We start from the raw sequence: 7263 nt of genomic DNA, 5'->3' as shown, positions 1-7263 counted from the left end.
CAATGCGAAGAACTCGCAGCACCGGAAGTTTAAGCTTAGTATATCCTCTGGCAGAACCTGAACGTTACGCTTGCACACGTTTATTCTTTCATAGAATTAAGAGAGCTATGGCCGAAGATCAAAACCAAAGACCTCTTAAGGATTTTGCTCAACCATCCAATGAAGAACCTAGTACTGGTATAGTAAACCCAACCATCCCAGCTAATAATTTTGAACTTAAACCATCCTTGTTGCAACTAGTGCAACAAAGATAATTCGCAGGTCTAGCTACTGAGAACCCAAACCAACATTTAAAAATATTTCTTCAATTAGCAGACACTTTTAAAACCAATGGAGCTTCTCCTGAGGCAATACGTTTAAGGTTATTCCCTTTTTCCCTCAGAGACAAAGCCCTATCATGGTTAGATTCCCTTCCACCCAATTCCATTACGACTTGGGATAACCTTAGAAGAGTATTTCTTGCTAGATATTTTCCCTCAAGTAAGACTGTCGTTCTTCGAAACCATATAACTAGATTTACCCAAAACCAAGGAGAATCGTTGTTCGAAGCTTGGGAGAGATATAAAGAGTTGTTACGAGCATGCCCACATCATGGTTTAGAAAATTGGTTAATCATTCAAACCTTCTATAATGGATTTCACTATAACACGAAGATGACCATCGACGCTGCCGCAGGAGGTGCTCTGATGAACAAACCTTATCCTGAAGCTAGTGCCCTCATCGAAGATATGGCTCAAAACCATCAATCATGGGGAGTCGAACAAGCAACAGTAGAGAAGAAGGAAGCCCAAGGAGGAGTGCATGAACTAAGCTCTATAGACATGATGCAAGCTAAAATGGACGCATTAGCCCTTAAGGTCGAGCATATGTGCATAAACCCGAATATTGTAGCCGCAGTTTCATCGGATTGTGAGATATATGGAACCAAAGGACACCAATCCGCAGAATGCAGTCTATTAAATGAAACCCACTCTGAGCAAGTGAACTACACCCAAGGGAACCCATACTCGAATACCTATAACCCTGGTGTCGCATCCTGCGAAAAATTAACCGGCGAGACTCAAAAATAAAAACACACACAGAGCCGCCACTAAACGTTATTTATCCCAAGATAGGGAAAGGAAACGCTCAGAGAAACCTGGAAAGACATGGTCTCGCGACCAAAGAGAAAGGGTAAGGGAGTCGGTTACGCAAGGGGAAGGTATTAGCACCCCTCACGTCCGTCGTACTCGACGGGATCCACGTCCTAGAATAAAGAAAAGGTTGCTAAACATCACACACACACACGGGGAACGCAGGTGGGGCTAAGAGGAACGGGCTCGATAAGGTATCGCACCTTATGCCTACATATCTTGTCTGCTACAAGAATCAGAGCCACTGTAGTTCGGCTTACGCACGCCAAACAACACAAAACATACAAACAAGCAAGGGTGGCAAACATGGAGCCCGACAACCACTGGATGGAATTACGTCGGCATCCGAACCAAAACACAATCAAAAGGGCAAACGTGGAGCCCGACAGCCAATTACTGGGCTTACGTCGGCATCCGAACCAAACACACAGTCAGATAACAATTAAACACACACAAAAAAGAAAAAGGTTGCCCGGAGTGGTCTCGCATGACCACCTGCCTACATACCTCGTCTGGAACGAGGATCAGGGCGATGTAGTTCCCCTGAAAGGGACTGAATTGCTAACCAGAAACCGGGGAAAGATACACAACTAGGGAGCTGAGACTCGAGCCTAATGTTGTCATGCATCGTTAACCCTAAGTTCGGTCTTTTATCCTACTTGCATAAGCAAACTAACCTAACCAGGAAAGAAGCTAGCACACAAGCATACAATCATATATCATCAAATGAGAACAGATATCTCAAACGAGCATGTCAATCAGATATCCACATAACACGCACTATAGCCAAACAAGGGGCTCAATCACTCAGGTTTGACTGCCTAAGCAATCGTCTGTACAGGCTGTGTTTGCTCTTAACCTTGCCATTACGAGGCTAAGGTGAAGCAGATGATGGGATGAAGTGAGGATCAGACCTCACAGCTCTTATCCCTAACCAGGGAGAGCTGACAAATGAGCATGGGTCCAGAATAGGGGAACCCTTCTATACTCGATGACTCTGACACAATGTGCACTGCACAGATCTTGGGCTTTTGATCTCAATGCTACAACCATGTAATGGGAGCAAGGAGAAGACTCACTGAATAGTGGGGGACAGACTGCTTGTCCCTACCTTCCACCAATTGCCTTCTTTGAAGGACTTTTCCTGCTTGGGCTTAAAATAAACAACCACAATCATTGCCTCTTAAGGAGGACTTCAGACATTTATTTGCCCGGCCCGGTAACAGCCGGGTCTCCAGACTACATGAAGTTAGGAAGTTATACCTCAATGCAAGTTGCTTAAGCAAAGCAAAGCAAAAGTTCACAAGGAACTGAGCAACTAAAGTACCTGGAAACAATCCAACACAGTTAGTACTCAGACAGACAAAACCAAACAGCAAGTGTTCAATCAATCAAACTATACAAAGCAATGCACAACAAAGCAAGCTCAAAGCTTAAGCCCAAGCGTCAAAACCTACAAAACAATGTTATGTTAGTGTACCAACATCAACAACATCAATTAAAATAGATTTGGATCATTCTCCATGTGCATTATGCCTTTGATCCTGAAAAATCAAGCAAACATTAGCAACTAGACCACTAGGCTAAGCCTAGGGTCCAAAACAAGAAAAAATCCTTAAACAGCAAGGCATTCATAAACCAATCTCAAATTAAAGTCAAACAAGAGCAAACATCATTGGTCTCATGTTTATATCATTCATTATGCTCATGTTATGCACAAAATAAGGCAAACTAGTTCAAATGAAGCACCAAGCATATAAACAGAACTATTGCATTCAAATCCACATCAAAACAAATCCAAAAATTCTCAAATAAATTACATCTAAACAGGGGCTAATCCAGGTATGGCACACCAAATTTGAGCTTAAATGGGCAAAGGTAACCATGTCAATGAAAATCAACAAAAACAGACACAATTGTAGGCTCCAAATCACAACATCAATACATGCAGCCACTTCAAAAATTCATAACTCAATGAAAACAATAAAGAAATGGATGAGACCAAAACAGGAATGTCACATCATGTGTCTATTACAAGCATGCCAAATTTCATGTTTATACAATACCATATGAGCATTTCCCAATCAATCTACCAACATATGTCATACAAGCTTGCACAAATGACCACCAGAAATGAAAAATCACAATCAATTTGAAAATGCAATGAAAAATTCCACAAAAATTCTCATAGCTTCCTAACATGTAAATCAACACTCATGCAAAATTTCAATCAATTCTAACAAGTATAGGTCATGTAAAAAATTCCAGAAAGTTGACATCAAGAGGTGTGACACAAATTGTCACACCTAAGTTCCATAATTTGCTGCTCAATGACCAGGTATCAAAAATGCATGAAATTTACATATAAATGAACATCATCCAGTCAAGAATCATCACAAAAATTGGCAAGAATTTATTCAACATTATGTGCATTTCATGAATCAATTGGCAAAGTGTAGCAAAATATCATACATGTGAAACAAGCCTAGGTCCAATGATAATTCTACCAAGCACAACTTTGACCAATAGGTCAAAAAAATCATCTAGACAAGTCAACAAAGTCATAGAAAAAATCTCCATATTTTTATGAAATTTTTACTATTTTTTATGGATTTTTTAAGGTGTTAAAATATTTTTTAGAATTTTTTGTGAATTAATTTAAATTAATTAAAATGCCAATGGCATTCTTGTAATTACGTGATGGCGCCAGCGGGAAACACCTGGTTTGAATTTTCAAATGGCTTTTTCAGATCAAACTCATCTTTCTTCTTCGTTCTCACCAAAACATTTCCAGAAAATGAAAATTATGAAGAACATCAAAAGTTAACGAAAATGGACATGGCCATATCCGTTGGACTCGTCTCAATGTCTACAATCCAAATATCCACTTATCCAAACCTAATTGTTCCTAAATCAACCAAATCGAAGCACCTAGGGTTCGTGTTCATACTTTCAAACTCAGATTTCTCTCCCTAGGGTTCACTATTCTCAAAACCAAACACATACTCATAACCTACGTTCATCACTCTTTCTAACGCATATAAGCATTAAGCAAATGGTGAAAGTCGAATTTTCGAGTTACCTGGAAATGGCAGTGCAATTCGATGCTCCTCACGTGCTTTTCTCCACAAACAGAAGTAGAAATATGATGAGGAAGGTGATATGTGTGTCCAGTTCCAATTGATGTTGATCCTAGAGCTCTTAATTCGAATTTGCCATGGATGATGAAATTTTGAACAGTCGCGATTGGCCTTCTTTCCCTTCCAAATTATCCAAACAGATGTTGTTGAGGATGATGTGAGTTCAATGCAACAAAAATCGTGAAGATTGGTTGAGGAATGATGAAGAAACTTGAGATTGAAGGTTGGTGTTCTTGAGAGAAACTTGAGAGAATGAGAGGTTTTCAGATCTGAATTCTTGGTAATTGTGAGAGTCTGTTATGATTAGAAGGAGATTTAGATTATATATGATACCTTAATCTTCCACTAATCCACTTAATTAACCAAAAGCATTGTTAGTGTAAATGGCAATTTTCAAAGGAGGGGTAAAATTGGAATTTCACCATGACAGCTAGTGCCACCTGTTTTGACAGCACATACACCTTCTAAATATCACATGTGGACTGTAGAAACTTGTCCCATGCTTATTGGTCATGTATTTCTCAAAATCACATGTGGATGCAAAAATGTCCAATTTTCACCATGCATTTTTCAAACCACATTCCAAACCAAATGCATTAGCCATGAAATGATTATTCAAACAAGCTTAAAATGCCATTTCTGAGGTGTTGGAAAAAGTCCCATTCAAAAATTCCAATTATTTTGAGAGTTGGACAATTTTGCCCCTGGTCCAATTCAGTTGTCCAGTTGAAAAGTGACTTTTTTCCTTGGCCATTTTTGGACAAATCCAATTATGCACCATGAAAGTACATGTCAAATGGAGTTTGTGCATATAAAGAACTTGCAATTTGGACAAAGTACGTGGAAATTATGGCCTCCTGATTACAGGTCATTTTGGAAATTCACTGAGCCCTAATTTCCAAACCATACATTGGATTTTCAAGTTCTTGGACTTTTTGGAAAGGTGAGAACAAGATCTACAACTTTCATGTTGAACAATTTTTCATTTGAAGCTTCCTTGGACACGTGGCCTTGAGGTCCAAAACTTTCCATTTTTGGAAACTTCAGTTACAAGTCACTTGCTATTTTTGGCAGTTTTTGTCCTGACTTGATTTTCTTCATTCTTAAGCTTTGAGATGTCATATAACACTTGTTCCAACATGAATGAAGTGTATCCAACTCATTTCCACCTCCAAATCCATCAGATCATGTACAGTTGACCACAGTTGACTTTTCATCTGATAGATGAATCTGACAATGCATAGATCAAATTAAGCCCCAATCTCCAACTGAAATGGCTCAAGGGTGAAACCCTAGCCTCAATAAGCACCATATAATCAAGGAATGAACCTCAAAACCATCAGAAACCTCATCTCCTGATTAAGCCCTGATTGGCCCAATACAGCTGATTAGGGTTGACCAGTGGTCAAAACCCTAATCTCAAGGAATGAGCTTCAATCACCTGATGACACCAAACCATGATGATGATGATGTATCATTGCAATCAAGATGAAGACCAACATCCATTGAGAATCATGAAACCCTAATTCACAGCCCAATCCTCAGATGGCCAATGATCAATCAATAAACCCTAGGCTTGCCTTTGACTTCCTCATCTTCTGATCAAGACTTGAGAGGATAGCTTGCACAATGTAACCACCTGATATGCCATATGCAATGCCTAATGCCCTAAAATGATATGCAATATGATAATACTAGTCCCAAGAGAGGAGGGCAAATTTTGAGGTGTTACAGCTGCCCCTATTCAATCCACTGTGAACCTGTCGATACGAATAGCCTCGGCGTTCGGATGATCAGGATGAAGAGTGATTGAATACCAAGAAACAGACGAACAATTTGCACTCCGATGGGAAATAATTAACAACACCTATCAGAATCGGCGAAGAACACAAGCTCGAAAAAAAACGACCTGGATACCAAAATAAATGGTAACACAGGGATAACCATGGTCTGATCACCACACATCCGCTCGGGATTATTACTCTCTCTTTTTTATGCTTTTCTTGAACCCCGAAATTTCTGCTTGTGCAAACGATCCTCAGACCTCTGCATTTGAACCCCAACATCTTCTTTCTTTGCTCTTTTTCTTGGACCCCGAAAATTTTCTTATCTCTTTTTCATTTTCTTGAACCCCGAACGTTTCTCTGCTTCTTTTTCTTATTTTCTTGAACCCCGAAATTTTTTCCGCGCAAACGATCCTCGGACCTCTGCATTTGAACCCCAGAAAATGCCTCAGCACTCCTCTTTTTGCCAACATAATGAACCCCGATCTCCAGTTTGAACCCCAGTCGCCTGACGATGACTCGCGATCGCCAATATGAACCCCGTTCTCCAGAAAATGCCGCAACACTTCCTTTTCTCCATTTGAACCCCGTCTCCAGAAAATGTATCCACATTTCCTTTTCTCCATTTGAACCCCGTCTCCAGAAAATGTATCCACATTTCCTTTTCCCCAATCTCTCGTGATAATTCCGCTGGCAACGTCGGAAATAACACCCAACCACTCTGAGGGCGACATGTCAGAGGGTAAACCTTCACAAAGGAAGGTAGCATGTGTATCTCTTCCTCAGAAGACACCTATAACGACCTCCATTGGCATCCGCCAAAGCCTAAGGTGACACATGAACAGAAGACGCTCCTAAGGACCTCATCCCGGATACAATCTTCAACTCCAATCTCCATTTGAACCCCAGAAAATGCCTCAGCACATACTCTTCTCTGATTGAACCCCGATCTCCAGAAAATGTCGCAACATCTCCTTTTCTCCATTTGAACCCCGGAATCGCGCTGATCGCGTAACGTCTTCTGATATCATTTCCATCTCTGTCCGACGGAAACATTTCCTCCAATATCGCACTACTGGGGAACACTGCTGATCTGACGTCATGGTACCACACTCCTCAGAGTAACACTTTCAACCAGACACTGACTGATGACTGGGAGAAAACTCGACGTTTACTGGACATCGAACAATGATGTTGACAGGACAT

At 40.5% G+C, this 7263-nt stretch overlaps 1 non-coding gene across 1 annotated transcript; it reads right to left on the bottom strand.

The window, feature by feature from the left end:
• Positions 1-491: 491 nt before the first annotated feature.
• On the bottom strand, positions 492-598 carry LOC127099735 (small nucleolar RNA R71). The gene has a single exon (XR_007794210.1). It is a non-coding gene; the product is annotated as a small nucleolar RNA R71 (small nucleolar RNA).
• Positions 599-7263: the final 6665 nt, after the last annotated feature.

This window comes from Lathyrus oleraceus, chromosome 6 (assembly GCF_024323335.1).
Source record: "Lathyrus oleraceus cultivar Zhongwan6 chromosome 6, CAAS_Psat_ZW6_1.0, whole genome shotgun sequence".
NCBI lineage: Eukaryota > Viridiplantae > Streptophyta > Magnoliopsida > Fabales > Fabaceae > Lathyrus > Lathyrus oleraceus.
The sequence above is the reverse complement of the archived record's forward strand: the minus strand, read 5'-3'. Positions and strand labels throughout refer to the sequence as shown.